At 46.3% G+C, this 17845-nt stretch overlaps 1 protein-coding gene and 1 pseudogene across 2 annotated transcripts in view; both read right to left on the bottom strand.

Moving 5' to 3' along the window:
- The window catches only part of ELFN1 (extracellular leucine rich repeat and fibronectin type III domain containing 1), a 230986-nt gene that overhangs the window by 178763 nt on the left and 34378 nt on the right, over positions 1–17845 (bottom strand). The window lies entirely within an intron of this gene.
- LOC118093302 (anaphase-promoting complex subunit CDC26 pseudogene) lies at positions 11716–12083 on the bottom strand (annotated as a pseudogene).

Genomic DNA, 17845 nt, shown 5'->3' with positions numbered 1-17845 from the left:
TACTGATTTGCTGCTTAATTGCAGACTCCACATCCGGGTGGAGGATCGACTCCCCACCCAAAAGCAATTTCGTATCTGGTTCCTGTGGGATCCATTCCACTGCCGACGGATCTCTCCAGGCCTCCTCATTGTCTTAACTTATTACTCAAGTAGAGAATGGATAAAGAACTTAACTGAGATCATTCTCCCTCTCCCCCCCACCCCCCCAAGTAACATGACTCAGAAGATTGTATTACTCATCACGAACCTGGTGCCTCCGCTCCCCTTTGAATGCTTTTGGAATTGTTTGCAGCTAATAAGTCCGTTCCCCCAGGAAGTTATTGTTCTGTGCAGGGAAATCCTTTTGATGTTCTTTGTAACGGTACAAGTGTTCAGGCAACATTCCCATTGAAAGTCCACAAGATTGTGATGGCTGGGTCAGAAGACTATAAGAGGTGGCTGCTGGATCAGACCAGTGGCCCATCAAGCCCAGCATCCTGTTCTCCCAGTGGCCAACCAGCTGCCTGTAGGAAACCTGCAAGCAGGATCCAAGCACAAGAATAATCTCCCCTCCTGTGGTTTCCCGCAACCCGTATTCGGAAACTTTGCTGCCTCCAACAGATCCTAGCCATCATGGCCGCTAGCCACAATAGCCCTCTCCTCCATGAATCTCCTTTTAAAGGCATCCAGGTTGGCGACCATCACTGCCCCCTGGAGGTGTGAGTTCCACAGTTATGCACTGTACAAAAAAAAAGTGCATCTTCTTGTTGCCTATCATGAATTTCCCCATATTCAGCATCATTTGATATCCGTGAGTTGTGTTAGGAGAAAGGGACAAATTTGTGGACATCCGATTCAGGCATCTGGTTGTAATAGAGAGAGAGGTGAAGTCTGCCAGCAGAAAAATGCCTAGAGATGGCCCTTCACAATGCCACAGGTGTCATAGGTATCTGTAATACCACCTCCTTCGGGGGGGGGCAGGCTTGGTAGTTCCACCACCCTCAGAGGTAACAGCCCAGGAAAAGATCCCACCATTCTGTGACAGCCCCTACACTGCAGAATTCCCTTCACACAAAGGTGTGTCTGGTACCTTTGCCTTGTAGTTTTCCTCAAATGCTGAAGAGCCACCTCTTTCACACCTGAGACATATCATTTGTTAGGACCTGCCCTCCTTCCTGTAATCTGTTTCACCTGGTGTGAATATTGCATTGCTGTAATAAACTACTCTGAAGCCTCACAGTGAGGGGGTAGGGAGGAAATCTAAGGACTCAACAATGTATGGCCTCGCCTTTTTTTAAAAAGGGGGAAAAGGGCATCTTGCAGCTGCTCAAAAATACCCCCGGTTAAAGAGCTCCCTTCTCAGACTCAAAAACTGCCAACTTCCCCAAGAGAGGCTTCATCTTCTTCTGCTGTTTGTGGTTTGCCTTATTATCGTTGGTTTAACATACTGTGGGATGTCATTTCTGGTCTGCAGCTCAGTGACCTTTGCAAGTCTGCCTCCGTCCATCAAGGAATTTTCGTAAGTAAATAGCCAAAAGATCCCACTCCACTTTACTCCGCGCTTCTAGATGTTAAACATTTGTGGAGTGGGGAGGACATATTTTCCTCCCCTCTTTCTAAATCGCACATATTAAAGCAGAAGGCAGCACCTTCCTCCTCTTCGCTTTGTATCTTCTAAGGAATACCAAACTTCTTTTTGAGGGGGAATTAAAGTAAAAAGTTGCTAAGTACAGCTTGTATCCTTTAATGCAGAGATAAGCAAACTTCCAGCTTGCTGGACATACTTATTGCAATCCCAATATCTACCAACTGGAGCCAAGTGCAAAAAGAGCACCTCTGACCACATCCAGAGACTTCTTTTTCAGTACTTTCACACAAAAAGTCCATTCCGGGTTTTCGAGTGCTGTTGCAATCCACGGGGAACAGCTTGGGATATGCTCAAACCACATGTTGAAATCAGTGGGGCATAGAATAAGGGCTTCCTTTTGACTGGCTCATGCCCAACACAGCAACAGAAAAATGAAAATTTTATGCCTCACCATCCCAAAACTTACTGAGCAACACAGAATCAAAGATGGGAACTAACAGCTTGCCATCTTATATACTAATAGCAAACACATTCAACAGGTGCCAAAATGGCACCATCAACACATGAGAAGAAGGTATTGGGATTGGGGGGGGGGAAGAGAATATACAACAAACAAGAATATACAAGAAGTTTGAGGCAAGAGAGCCATGTGGGCATGAAATGCTTATTGTTTGTGATGGTGATGGGTTGGTGGCAAGGGGTGGAATGGAATGCCCTGGCAAAGGGCATGGCTGGCTAGCTGGCCTCCTGAACAGGAAGACTCTCGCCAGGGGTAGGCAACTAAGGGCCGGGGGTTGGATGTGGCCCAATCGCCTTCTCAATCCGGCCCACGGACGGTCCAGGAATCAGCATGTTTTCACATGAGTAGAATTTGTCCTTTTATTTAAAATGCATCTCTGGGTGATTTGTGGGACCTGCCTTGTGTTTTGACATGAGTAGAACGTGTGCTTTTATTTGAAATGCATCTCTGGGTTATTTGTGGGGCATAGGAATTCGTTCATTTTTTTCTTCAAAATATAGTCCGGCCCACCATATGGTTTGAGGGACGGTGGACCAGCCCACGGCTGAAAAAGGTTGCTGAGCCCTGCTCTACGCTGAAAGCTTTTCATAAATGGAGCAAATCCAAAACTGGCAGGTTTATCCATCCCTATCAGAAGCCAGGAGTTGTACAAGTCCAAAGAGGACACAGAAGCACACCAGAGTCAGGAAGGCAGTTGCACCTCTCAACAGGAAGTCCATTATAGCCTTTCCTGTCTCGAAGGACCCAGCGACCAGGCTAGGGGCAGGGGCAGGGAGAGATTCCAGAGTTTGCAGAGTTAAGAAAGGTTTAAAGTAGTTTTATAATGTTCTCATATGTCTCTTAGGGACCCAAACAGCAAGGTATTTCTTGGGCTACTCCGAAGGGCTTGGGTTTCTTTGGAAGAGCTGAAGGACTATGGTGTCCTCAAGATTTGCTTTATTTACAAATATCAAATTCACACTTCATGAATTATGGTGCTGGGGGAGACTCTTGAGAGTCCCATGGACTGCAAGAAGATCAAACCTATCCATTCTGAAGGAAATCAACCCTGGGTGCTCACTGGAAGGACAGATTGTGAAGCTGAGGGTCCAATACTTTGGCCACCTCATGAGAAGAGAAGACTCCCTGGAAAAGACCCTGATGTTGGGAAAGATTGAGGGCACTAGGAGAAGGGGACGACAGAGGACGAGATGGTTGGACAGTGTTCTCGAAGCTACGAACATGAGTTTGACCAAACTGCAGGAGGCAGTGCAAGACAGGAGTGCCTGGCGTGCTCTGGTCCATGGGGTCACGAAGAGTCGGACACGACTAAACGACTAAACAACAACAACAACACAAATATCAAAGCTGAGCTGAGAGGATACAAAATGCTCTTAAAAGCAGAAGGCATGGCGCCCAGTTTAACTTTGCAGATTCCCAGGGCCGCTGTGCCCTCCCTGCTTTCGGCCAACACCAGCTAGACCAGCCTTTGCCAACCTGGTGCCCTACAGATGCTTTGGGCAGCTCTCTTCTTCTTCATCACCATCACCACCAAGTAACCATCATCTCCTCCGCTGAACAGGCTCATTGAGGCAGAGCAGTGAGCCCAGGAAAAAATGCACAGAGGTTTGCTGCTCTCGACTATCCAGCATAAAATGCGGAAGATTAAAACAAATGCCGGGGGAAGAAATTATATGCTAAATTTCAGCTTGACGTGATTTGAAATGGCTGAGCCCTTAAGCCCTGGAAGTTAGGGTTTTAAGAACACATAATGAGGGCGGGGAAAGGATACTGTAATAAAATGCAAAGTATAGCTTTACAGAGGTATTCTTAAAATTAAAAAAAAAAAGACGAAAGGAGCTGAGCCCGCTAGCGACCGATTTTCAAATATCGGTATCATTACCTTATGATTACATCCTGCTTTTTATTAGAAATGCAAAATATTAAAAGCATTACATTGGGAGAGGCACATGAATTTCCCTGCAATTGATGCCTCCCAGCTCATTCTCTTGTTCCTATCTCGTAAGACCAGCCACACAGAATTGAAAATATATGTTCCGCATCAGCCATGGCTGTAGACGGGGGGCGTTGCAAGGGGGGGAGAACAGGATCATAGAACCATAGAATTGTGTTGGAAGGGACCCAGAAGCAAATGTAGTCCAACCCCCCGCAATGCAGGAATCACAGCTAAAGAATTTAGTTTACCAGCCCCACCCCAGCTTAATGCCAAGAAAGCCTACATTCATTCTGGAACCTGCCAACATCTAGAGGCCACCCCACTAGCGCATCCCTCAAAATTGCTCTCGACTCCCCCACCCTAGCGCATCCCTCAAAATTGATGGGCTCAGAGTGGCTGCCCGGCATTGCCAGATCTTGGTGCTCAGGGTGCATCTCTTGGTAGTACGGTGTAGTGGTTAGAGTGCTGAAAGATGGCATATAAATGTAATGAATAAATGAAAGAAATTATTATTATTATTATTATTATTATTATTATTATTATTATTATACCCTACCCATCTGGCCGGGTTTCCCCAGCCACTCTGGGCAGCTTCCAACAGAATATTAAAACACAATAAAACATCAAGCATTTTAAACTTCCCTAAACAGGGCTGCCTTCAGATGTATTCTAAAAGTCAGATAGATGTTTTTTTCCTTGACATCTGGTGGAAGGGCGTTCCACAGGGCGGGCGCCACTACCAAGGCCCTCTGCCTGGTTCCCTGTAACTTGGCTTCTTGCAGGGAGGGAACCGCCAGAAGGCCCTCGGAGCTGGACCTCAGTGTCCGGGCAGAACGATGGGGGTGGAGATGCTCCTTCAGGTATACTGGGCCGACACCATTTAGGTCTTTAAAGGTCAGCACCAACACTTTGAATTGTGCTCGGAAACATACTGGGAGCCAATGTGGTCTCTCTGGAGACAGAACCTCACTGGAATCTTGCCTCTGACTTTCCAGATTGGGCTGACGTCCTATCAGCTTTTGCTAATAACCCCTAAAGCTTGGGGGGTGCGTGTCGCTTCCATTTGATTAATACTACATTGCAGGTCACATGTCTGAGCCCACTTGGCGGCCACGGAACAGCGGCCGGCAAATACTGCCGTTTGACAGAATTGCAGATATTCATAATGAGAAAATATTGTTCTAACCAAGAGGGAATTAAAAAAACAACAAGAATCCAATCTTGAAGAGCCAGGAAGGAAATGAAATAAACATCTTGAAGATGAGATGGGGGCTGTGTGTGTGAGGCACCTAATGTCTCTCCCTGCTATGGCAGGAATCTTCTCCATTGCACAATTTCCTTTATTGACTCGGTTCGTTTCCCTTGCATTGAGCGATGGCAATTTTATTGTGTGCATGTCCCCCACAAACGGTGATGTAGCCTTACAGGGAAACCAGAATGCTTAGGGTTCCTTCTCTCTCGGAGTGAGGTCACAGCAGCCAAACTGAAGTTTTCAAGTGCAATCTACCTCGATGTTCTCCTGGGTAGCAGTACTGCTGTTTTCTTGTGTCATTCCTTCTCAGTTCAATAGGACACCTTTGGATTTATCAATGACTTGGATGATGGGCTTGAGGGCATCCTGAGCAAGTTTGCAGACGACACCAAATTGGGAGCAGTGGCTAACACCCCAGAGGACAGGATCACACTTCAAAATGACCTTAACAGATTAGACAACTGGGCCAAAGCAAACAAGATGTATTTTAACAAGGAGAAATGTAAGGTACTAAACTTGGGCAGAAAAAATGAAAGGCACAAATACAGGATGGGTGACACCTGGCTTGAGAGCAGTACATGTGAAAAGGATCTAGGAGTCTTGGTAGACCACAAACTTGACATGAGTCAACAGTGTGATGCAGCAGCTAAAAAAGCCAATGCAATTCTGCGCTGCATCAATAGGAATATAGCATCTAGATCAAGGGAAGTAATATTACCACTGTATTCTGCTCTGGTCAGACCTCACCTGGAGTACTGTGTCCAGTTCTGGGCACCACAGTTCAAGAAGGATACTGACTAACTGGAAAGTGTCCAGAGGAGGGCAACCAAAATGGTCAAAGGCCTGGAAACAATGCCTTATGAGGAACGGCTTAGGGAGCTGGGTATGTTTAGCCTGGAGAAGAGAAGGTTAAGGGGTGATATGATAGCCATGTTCAAATATATGAAAGGATGTCATATGGAGGAGGGAGAAAGATTGTTTTCTGCTGCTCCAGAGAAGCGGACACGGAGCAATGGATTCAAACTACAAGAAAGAAGATTCCACCTCAACATTAGGAAGAACTTCCTGACAGTAAGAGCTGTTCGGCAGTGGAATTTGCTACCAAGGAGTGTGGTGGAGTCTCCTTCTGTGGAGGTCTTTAAGCAGAGGCTTGACAGGCATATGTCAAGAATGCTTTGATGGTGTTTCTTGCTTGGCAGGGGGTTGGACTGGATGGCCCTTGTGGTCTCTCCCAACTCTATGATTCTATGATTCTGGCCTTAATGGAAATCCCTTCACAAATTAATAAAGCACCATGGGGAGCTGCAATAGATCAGGGACGGCTGACACGTACAGGCAACCTGCCAAGAAAAGAGACCTGCCATAGGTTACACAAAGAGTTGGTGGCAAAGCCAAGTGCTTCTACCTGCTTCTTTCCCCCTCGGTTTATCTTCCTCCTCATACGATCTTTTTTCCCCACCATTTGGGTTCCTGCCATTATGCATTAGCCTTCTGCTTACCGACATTTAGCTTCGCTTTCAATCCGTGCCGACGTGCTCCTCGCCCGAGCCAATCTTAAATTGATTTCTTTCCCCCACTCTGAAGGAAGATTTTCGCAAGATACAATATGAAACGCCTTTCTAAAAATAAAAATAAAAAAATCCATAGACACGATGACAATCTCCCAGGTAAATAACAGCCTCGACAGCGTGCTGCCACAATGTAGGACAAGCGCTCCTGATTTTTGATAACTCTGAAAAGATATCCAGGCCCTTGAAATGGGGTTACGCCAGGAGTGGCTGATGATCAAAGCCAAAATGAATTGAATCCCGTTGTTGAATAGTCTTTGGATGCTCAAATATGTGATGAATCTTTGATTTCCCAGGATATTTCCAGGGCTGTGATGTTTGTGATCAGTTAGGCTAAAAAAGGAAGATGACTTTATTCGATTAAATTGGGTGGAAGATTCCCCCCTCCCCAAAAAGGGAGCATCATTTCTAATACAAATGCTTTTAAGAACTACAGCTGACAAATCCCATCTTCTCTTTCATAGGAGATGATGCTAACTATAGCACAGTCTAGTCTGAAAACAATGAGGTGATTTGTTTGTTGTTGTTGTTGTTGTTGTTGTTGTTGTTGTTGTTGTGTGTGTGAAGGAAACAAGTGAGGAGAAGATTCTAACACACAAGTGGAGGAAAACTCATTGAATGCAATCGAACACTGGCGAGGACTCATCATTGAGCCTACCTTAGTGGCCATGAAGGCAGCATAGAAGGCATACTTTGCCGCCTCCATTGTTCCTGCAGAGCTTTCCTGCGTAGTGTGGGGCCTTTTGGGTCCAGAGGAGGTGACAGAACCAATGATAGTTCACTGTGACTTGTTCTCAAATTGCTTGCATCCACCAGGACCTTGACGCCACTGTTACAGCCGATAAATATCCAGAGGTGTCTAGTCCTGTTATGCTGGATGAGTTCAGTGGCCAGTAGCCATCAATAGCCCTCTCCTCCAGGAATTTGTCCAATCCTCTTTCAATACTATCAAAACTGGTGGCCATCACTGTCTCCTGTGGGAGGGAGTTCCACAATTTAACTCTGCTGCACTGCATGAAGGAGGACTTTATTTCATCTGTCCTGAATCTTCTGACGTTCCATTTCATTGGATGCCCACAAGCTTCTCCCTCTCTTATAACACTAGTTGAAATGAATTGTTACTCAAACAGCTATTGGCATCGGCAGGTGGCCAGCCTCTCAGAAACTGGAGTTCTTGATTAAACATCTTAGGCTTGAGTCCAGGTATCAGATTCCCATTGAATGTCCCAATTGCCATGCACATTCCTTTTATATAACCACAATTAGGAGTGTGGCAGGCTTTCTAGTTAGACTAATCAGAGATGTTGGGAATGCGCAGGAAATCGTTCAAGAAGGACTCCTAGGAGTATGAAGTAATGCTGGCAAAACCTTAAAACAGAAGTGTGAGGGACAGAAGCTATAGACAGACTCCTCCCATCTTAAACACGAGCTCTTCGCCCAGCGCAAGTGGGAGCAGGGAGGGGGATGTTTCTAGTGGGGAATCAGGAAGTAGGAGCCAGGGCTCGGGCAAGGTAGCTGAGCCAAGGCGCTGCTTGGGAAAGGAAGGGGGAAGCAGGGAAACCGCAAGAAGAAGACCGATCCCAGCGACCCCGGAATTGCGCAGGAAGCGACGTGGGCGGAGATTTAGTATCCCCAGGCTACTTTGCTGGAGGAAAACGCGGGAATCTCCATTCGGAGGTTCTGCACCCGACTGACAACATGTACATAGCACTGTTTCAGCACTGTAAATAGACTGCACTAAATAAAAGGATAAAAATGCAGAGCTGTGAGGAGTCGTTACTCTAGAGTAGCCACCAGCACCACTGTGACAAGAAGATACTCAGAAGAGGAGGAAATTCTTGCAGCAAGGAAACACACAAATGAGTACAGGGTACGCGTAAGTGAGATCCTCACAGTTCCATTAGCAATAAGTCACCTTGCCCATCAATACTTCATTAGTTTGAGGATAGAGGAAACATCAGCACTTGACATATTCGGACAGCTCTATTTGCAGAAACATAACCCACACTTTCAAATGTATTTATTCCGTGTTGCCCTGGAAGCAACTGCAAAGCAGGTACTGGATGGGGTGGCGTGGGGGGCTATGCATTTGTAAAGAATGCAGCCCTACATTGTGATGGCTCCAAGCCTGTAGGAAGCCTACCTTCGACCAAACCCTCAGGAGGAATGGTTGGAAGGCTGGGGATATTGAGCCTGCAGAAGAAAAGATCAAGGGGAGATATGATGGGCTGCCCTCAAATATATGAAGGGCTACCACAGAGAAGGCCCTCCAACCAGTTATCTCCCCCATTCCTGCAATGGGGTGAGCTCCCGTTGCTCGGTCCCAGCTCCTGCCCACCTAGCAGTTCGAAAGCACATCAAAGTGCAAGTAGATAAATAGGTACCGCTCCGGCGGGAAGGTAAACGGCATTTCCGTGCGCTGCTCTGGTTTGCCAGAAGCAGCTTTGTCATGCTGGCCACATGATCCGGAAGCTGTCTGCGGACAAATGCCGGCTCCCTCGGCCTATAGAGCGAGATGAGCGCCGCAACCCCAGAGTCGGACACAACTGGACCTGATGGTCAGGGGCCCCTTTACCTTTTACCACAGAGAAGATGGATTGGCTTGTTCTATGTTGGTCCAGACAGGAGTATAGTGAAAACTGCAGGGGAGAAGACAGGCCTGTCTTACCCATTGAGGCTAGTGGCGCGGGCGCCAGAGCGCCAAGTTCTGGAGGACGCCAGGCAAGAGACTGGGGAACACCAAACGAACGCACTGAGTGAGTGAGGGTGCGTGCACTGCTCCCCCCGAGCATCGGCTCGGGTTTTTCCCTTTTAGCCTGCAGGCACCAAATTCTGCGAGATGCCAGAAGGCTAAAAGGGGGGGGGAGCAAGCTTGCACTTGGAGGCAGCTTGCTCAGTGTGCTGCCTGCCATGGCCACCGTGGCACGAAGCGGCCAGCTGAGCCAGGAGGCGCCGTGTCCAGCCTCCGCCTCTTCCCCACTGGAGGAGCCGCCCTCCAGCTGCTGCCCGCCTCCTCCAGCCCTAAAAAAAAGGTCAACTCTGGGAAAGAGGGGGGCACCGGAGGGATCTTTGCACCGCGACGCCGTATATGCTTAAGACGGCCCTGGAAGAAGACTTCCGCTCAACCACAGGATAAACTTCCTGATGCTGCAAGTGGTTTGATGGTGGAATAGGCTGCCTCATGAGGAGATGGCCTTTTCCCTCACTGGAGGTCTTGAAGCAGAAGTTGAATGCTAGGAGGGATGCCGTGTAGCATCCTATACTGCAGAACAGGAGATCAGGGGTAGGCAATGTGGTTCCCTCCAGATGTTGTTGGACTACCGTGCCACCCATGAGTGGCAGCCAAGCTGGCAGCTGATAGTTGTCACCCAATAATATCCAGAGGGCACCACATTGGACCAGATAGTCTCCAAGGTCCAGTTCCATTTTATTATTCCCCACACTGCCCCGAAGCACATAGTTAAACTATGGAACTTAGTCCCGCAGGAGGTAGTGATGGCCACCAATTTAGGTGGTTCCAAAAGAGGACTGGGCAAATTCATGGCGCAATGGCTAGGCTGGTTGTTTCCCCAATTTGCTCTGCCTTGTATTCTGCTTCTTCAGAATTCTGCTATAACATGAGGAATTTCCACAGTTAGTTCTGGAACCAGAGCACAAGCCATTTGCTTTGGAGTTCAGTGACATCGGTTCATTTGCAGGTGTCACCTTCGCATTACTGATGTGCCTGATCAAACACTTGCAAACAAAAACAAAAACCCCAACAAACAGAAAGTAACTTTGATGTGCTCATATGTATGGTTCCATGAAAATTCTGTTTGAGGGGGGTGGGATGCTTTACAGATGTTCCTATGATCGCTGATTGCCGAAGAATTGATGCTTTTAAATTATGGTGCTGGAGGAGACTCTTCAGAGTCCCATGGACTGCAAGAAGATCAAACCTATCCATTCTGAAGGAAATCAGCCCTGAGTGCTCACTGGAAGGACAGATCCTGAAGCTGAGGCTCCAATACTTTGGCCACCTCATGAGAAGAGAAGACTCCCTGGAAAAGACCCTGATGTTGGGAAAGATGGGGGGCACAAGGAGAAGGGGACGACAGAGGATGAGATGGTTGGACAGTGTTCTCGAAGCTACGAACATGAGTTTGACCAAACTGCGGGAGGCAGTGCAAGACAGGAGTGCCTGGCGTGCTATGGTCCATGGGGTCACGAAGAGTCGGACACGACTAAACAACAACAAAATGTGTTCCCATTGGGAGGGGATAAAGTCACCCACACAAAAGAATCTGGATATAATTGTAGGTATGGATGGACACATCATGATTTCTTTTCTGCAATGTTTTAATCAGCACAGGGACTGTCATTTAGATATGGTGGGGGAAGAGGAGACATAAAGAGGTGAACTGCGGGAACTAAAACCTGCGGCAAAACTATGTTAACAGCACTACCGGTAGGAACAAAATCTAGAATATGTATTCAGAACTTGTTGGGTTTTTTTTTAATGCTTTTAAGTTCATATTCACCCTATATACAGAACTGGCACTACATAATACCCATTCTATATTTGTAAATTGATATTTTAGTGTAACAGCACCTACACTTTGGAACTCCCTGCCTATTTTTTTTAAAAGAAATATTTTATTAAGCACGGCAGCCTAGCAAGGTTGCACAAAAGAAACCAGCAAGTAAGACAGAGATTCCATTTTAGTAGGGAAAGCAAGACTTGCTCTGCTTTGAGGAGGAATTCCATTTAAAACCTAGAGGAGAGAAGCTCAGTCTCTTCTGCTGTTTCTAAACAGAGCCTGTCGGGCTCTCGAAACAAATTTCAGCTTTCTCCCAAAGCTCACAGGTACTAGGGCACTGCCACTGTTCACTCTAGAACTCAAAGTTCCCAAACTGAGATGAACGGTTGTTTGGTTTGGGCTGGGGTTTGTAGCCAATTCGGTCATGTATCATCTGTTCCCGGCTCTTATGATCAGTGTTGAGTCCCAGCGCACCCTCACCATCGCTGGCTCCCACCACGTCCACCTCCTCGCGCTTCCTACGACTCTCGAGTTCCTTGCGGGCACCGTCAAACTCCTTGATGTCGTCCAGCTTCAGTTCAAGCCGCGTCGGTTTCCGCCGCAGCATCTTGCAAGCAGACCTTTCCCCCGCGGCTCTCTCGCGCGTGCGCAGCAGCTCCCCGCTCTTTTCTTCACCTGCACCTCTGGTTCAGACGCCGACGCCAGAGTCTCGATCCCACTATGCCCAGAACTCCCTGCCTATTGATCTCAGACAGGTGCTCTCAGACTGTACTCTTCTCAGCACCTGCTAAAACATTTTTGTTCAGATAAGCTTACCCATGTATTTAGAATGTTGATACATGCTTTAATCTGCAATTAGTTTATTGTTGTTTTTAATCTGTTTAATGTCTTAAATTGTTTCAGTGTACCTGAAGAAGTGTGCATGCACACGAAAGCTCATACCAAAATAAAAACTTAGTTGGTCTTTAAGGTGCTACTGAAGGATTCTTTGAATTTATTGTTTTTATTTTTTTGCAAACTATTTTGAGGATTTTTTAAACTATCAAGTGGTGTATACATTTTGTGAACTGAATAAATAAACACATACACAAAAAAGTCAAGACTTGCTAATGGATTTATAGGGGGTGGGGATGTAATTCTGGACTATTTCAGAAGCTCTCTACTTTATTCTAGTCTAGAATAAGGAATGCTATTGCCCTCTGGGATCATCAGCTCAGATCCATTTTACACAGTCTTAATTAACACCTTTTGTCTGGGAGAGAAAAGCTTTATTTTGCTTCACACCCCAAATTCTTCCTTGCGGTTTCCTAGTCTTCTTTGACCCCACCCTTTCCCCATCCAACACAATCAATGAAAGACCTTTTCAGAGCCAGCTGGCCCACCCATTGAATGAATGGAGCATTTGTCCCTGACTTCAGCCCCTCAATGAATGCAGAAAAAGCTCTTCTCTGTGGCTATGCAGAAGAAGACTCTAATTTCCCTAATGTTCAGAGGCAAATCCAAACGGTACTCCAAACCAACTCACAACCACTAGTGTTTTCTCATTTTTTATTTATACTTAATAATTCACATCATTAATCCTAAAATGGCAGTTTGCAGGGCAGTATACCTTAGTTTTAACACCAACTGAAAAGCAGTGATTTTTACATTTAATCTTAGCTGAAAGGCTGAGAAGCTATTGAAAACCAATGATTTTGCATGCCGGGAGAAGTCTAGAAAGCTATAAAAAATAAGCTAGAAAGTGTCCCTACACTATATAGACACTCTATCCCATTGTTCAATCCCTGCTCCTGCCAACCTAGCAGTTCGAAAGCACATCAAAGTGCAAGTAGATAAATAGGTACCACTCCAGCAGGAAGGTAAACGGCGTTTCCGTGTGCTGCTCTGGTTCGCCAGAAACAGCTTAGTCATGCTGGCCACATGACCTGGAAGCTGTCTGTGGACAAATGCCGGCTCCTTCGGCATAAAGAGCGAGATGAGCACGCAACCCCAGAGTCGTCCGCGACTGGACCTAATGGTCAGGGGTACCTTTACCTTTACACTATATAGAGCTCCTTCACTAGAAGCATAGATATAAGATGTAGGGCATGTGGCTGGCCAGAAATAGGCATTTTATTGGGGGTAGGATGGCTCGTGCCTTTCTCCTGCCATAATAATAATAATAATAATAATAATAATAATAATAATAATAATAATTTTATTTATACCCTGCCCTTCCTGGCCAAGACCGGGCTGAGGGTGGCTAATACCAAATATAAATACAGTAAAAAAATAAACCAAACAAACAGTTGATTAAAATATAAGTTAGAATGCAGCTTAAAATGCAGCCTTGTTTTAGTGGTAGCCTAGAGATCAAAGCCATAAGGGGAGAAAACGTCAAATATTCACCGGGGCCAACTATCCATGCTGGTCCTACATGGGCCAGCAAAAAGAACCGAGGGAAAATTTATATACAAAATCCCATATAAGAGGTTCCATAAAAATAAATAAATAAATGGGGGTGTAGACTGAGTCCAGCCCAAAAGCCAGGCGGAACAGCTCCGTCTTGCAGGCCCTGCGGAAATACTGTATGTCAAATCCCGCAGGGCCCTAGTCTACTGATGAGTGTCTCATCCAGCGAACATGTCCTAGCCTAGACACTGCATGCATGGAGTGATGGCTGGAACTGATGAGAGTTGGAATCCAGGAACACCTGGGAGGCAGCAGGTTTGGTACGCCTGGTACATTGCTTTGGAAATATTTTATGTGAAAAGGATCTTGGGGTCTTAGTGGACCACAAGCTGAACATGAGTCAACCGTGTGATGCAGCAGCATAGAAAACTAAGGCTACTCTAGGGTGCATCAACAGAAGTCTGGTGTCCAGATGAAGGGAAGTAATAGTACCACTCTATTTTGCCTCGGTCAGACCAAATCTGGAGCACTGTGCCCAGTTCTGGGCACCACAATTTAAGAAGGAGATTGACAAGCAGGAATGTGTGCAGAGGAGGGCAACCAAGATGAACAATGGTCTGGAAACCAAGCTTCCTGAGGAACAGCTGAGGGAGCTGGGTATGTTTAGCCTGGAAAAGAGGAGACTCAGAATCATAGAATCATAGAAGAGTTGGAAGAGCAGGAAACACCATCAAAGCATTCTTGACATATGGCTGTCAAGCCTCTGCTTAAAGACCTCCAAAGAAGGAGACTCCACCACACTCCTTGGTAGCAAATTCCACTGCCGAACAGAAGGCATAGGATAGCCATCTTAAAATATCTTAAGGATTGTCACATGGAAGAGGGAGCAATCTTGTTTTTTCCTGCTCTGGAAGATAGGACATGAACCAATGGATTCAAGTTACAAGAAAGAAGATTCCAACAAAACATCAGGAAGAACTTTTTGACAGAGCTGTTTGATCCCCTTTGAACGTGGTTGATTCTCCTTCCTTTGAAGTTTTTTTAGCAAGAGGTTGAATGGCCATCTGTCATGGATGCAATAGTTGAGATTCCTGCATTGCAGAGGGTTGGACTAGATTACCCTTGGGATCCCTTTCAGTTGTACAATTCTATGATTTTGTGATTCTATGTATGTTGTTGACTATCTAGATTCTACTTTGGAGAAAATTTAGGCTGGGAAGCAGAATTTAAAAAAGGAGGAGGAGGAGGATCTCTGAGTCAGAGGAGTCCATTTCAATCCACTGTGTGTGTTCTACTACTTCATTTTGATCCAACGTTTGTTCCAGCGACAAGTTCACTTCCCCCCCTTTCACTTCTTTAACTTCCAAAAGCAAACAAAGCATGTGCCAATATCTTCAATTATGTGACAATTGGACACGCTGCAAAATCCATTGTCCCTGACCCCGCGGGTCACATTTCAAAAGTGGCTTCAGCGATCATTCAGTAGCGACGTTTTGCTTCGGATCACTTGCTGAAATGCCAACACCGCTCTCAGACAATTTAACCAATGGGATAGTTAATCCTTTTATTCATCATCTAATGTGGTCAAGTGATGCCTCCGTGGATGTGCATCGTGTAGCTCTGCTGGGATTAAATATCACTTGTTGGTATCGATAGTCATCAGACAACACAGCTTGATTGTTTGACTAAGCAAAGCCCAAGTATTGTCTTACGGGTTAATCATTAGCAGTGCCTTGTGTAGCAGAGTATTATAACAAGGCAAGGGGACGGCTTGAGGATCACATTAATTCTAGCCAGGAATCTGACCTCTGAATACCAGTTCCTGGGAAACATATGGGAGAGCTGTCGCAGGATTGTGTCTTGTTTGTGGGTTTCCCACTGCATCTGGTCATAAGTGTACCTAGGCTCCATAGCATCTTTTGCAATGAGCTGTATTGGTGCCCCCACCCCTTGCACCCTTCACCGAAGTCAGGAGAGACCAGGAGCAGAAACTCGTTTGCTTTCATGCTCTGCCAGGAACTTCCTCCGCAGCCATTAGGATCAGGTCTGCTCCGCTCAGCCTCCCCTCTTCCATCAGTCTATCTGTCTGCCTTCCTGCCTCCCTCCCTTCTTTTTTCTTCCTCCTGCTACTCTCACCTGCTCTCCCCATTTTTCTTCCCTCCAAGCCCCACTGGGCACTCCATTCACACTTCTAATAGCCCCATCTGCTGACTAGGGAGAGGTTTCCACAGGGCTTCCACCCATGCCAGCAGTTGGATTCCTGTGTCAAGAAACCCAGAGGAGAATGCATGTCTCGCCTGGTCACCCAGAGCAGTAGAAGAGTGAGCAGGCTACTAGCCACTCCAAGCCAGAGTGAGGAGGTGCAATTTTTGGCAGGGGCCAATCTGCATCCTTGGCAGGGGCCAACCTGGCCAGGCCCCTGCATCTGCTCAGCCACTGTGTGAACAGGATCATAGAATCATAAAGGTAAAGGGACCCCTGACCATTAGGTCCAGTCGTGACCGACTCTGGGGTTGCGCGCTCATCTCGCATTATTGGCCGAGGGAGCCGGCGTATAGCTTCCAGGTCATGTGGCCAGCATGACAAAGCCACTTCTGGCAAACCAGAGCAGCACATGGAAACGACGTTTACCTTCCCGCTGTAGCGGTTCCTATTTATCTACTTGCATTTTGACGTGCTTTCGAACTGCTAGGTTGGCAGGAGCTGGGACCAAGCAACGGGAACTCACCCCGTCACAGGGATTCAAACCGCCGACCTTCTGATCAGCAAGCCCTAGGCTCAGTGGTTTAACCACAGCGCCACCTGGGTCCCAATCTGCATCCTTGGCAGGGGCCAACCTAGCCAGGCCCCTGCATCTGCTCAGCCACTGTGTGAACAGGATCATAGAATCACAGAACTGTAGAATTGGAAGGGGTCCCAAGGGTCATCTTGTCCAACCCCCTGTAATGCAGGAATCACAATATGTGGTTCCCCCATCCAATCTGAAACCATAGCAGATCCTGCTTAGCTTTGCAAATCTCAACTAAAGCATCCATGACAGATGGGCATCCCAACCACTGCTCAAACCCCCCCCCCCACAAAAGGACAGCCCACCACCTCCCGAGGGAGACCCTTCCACTGCCAAGCAGTTCTTACTGTAGGAAAGTTCTTCCAGGTGTTTGATGGTGGGCTAGGTGGGCTTCATCCATCAGGCTACGCTTTATGTTCTTAATTGGACCATAAAATTCAGAGAAGTGCAAATTTCGAAGGAGAGCCATGGTTTTATTTGCACACGTATGCAGAAACTGTGAAATAGCCAGCCAAACTGAATTTCTTTCCCCGTCCATACTGACTCAGATAGCTCTTTCGTTGGTGGAAATTATCCAAGAGAAATTAAACATCCACCTTGAATACATTCTCCAGGAAGCCCAAGGCATTCCGCACAGAATGGAAATGGAGGACGTATCACTTTCCTTCCTCTCCACATGTGGCGCTTCCCAAGTGTGAAATCCACATTTGTTACGCAGGTTTCTGATTTTATAGCATTCGGTTCAGAGCCATATCTTGGCATTTGCAGCCGAAAATGCTTTTAACAAAATGCATTGAGAGGGAACAAAACTAGTCTTCAGCTGCTATTGATCTGGAAAAAAAATTCATGAATTTTTACTCCAGTGTAAGGATATAGGCAGAAGCCTTCACAGGCATTTCGGTGAAACAGAGTTCAGGTTGAGATAAGCTCAGAATTGCTTGGGGTCTTGAAACCTAAACTTCAGTAAGAACGAACAGATTTTTTTAAAAAAAAAATATGTACTGGTATCTTCGACCTTAACTAAATACTTTTTGACTACTGAAGATTACAGAATGGCCTTTGAAAGCTATCAGAGTGACTCTCTCCACAGCAGAAATGAGAAAAATAACTCCTGAATTTCAACCAAGTATTTCTCTATCCTTTAAGTATAAAGAAAAAGAAGCTTTGCAAGGTCTGTTTTATAAATGACTGTATAAAAAAAACGGCCAGAAAATATAGATATAATAACTGCCAACGTCAAATTCACTTCCCATTTACATTAGAATTATCCCTAGAGTGTTAAACTGTAATGCAAATTGCACCC

The sequence above is a fragment of the Zootoca vivipara genome, chromosome 13 (genome assembly GCF_965207765.1).
Source record: "Zootoca vivipara chromosome 13, rZooViv2.hap1.1, whole genome shotgun sequence".
Taxonomy (NCBI): domain Eukaryota; kingdom Metazoa; phylum Chordata; class Lepidosauria; order Squamata; family Lacertidae; genus Zootoca; species Zootoca vivipara.
This window is presented reverse-complemented; position numbering and strand designations above follow the sequence as displayed.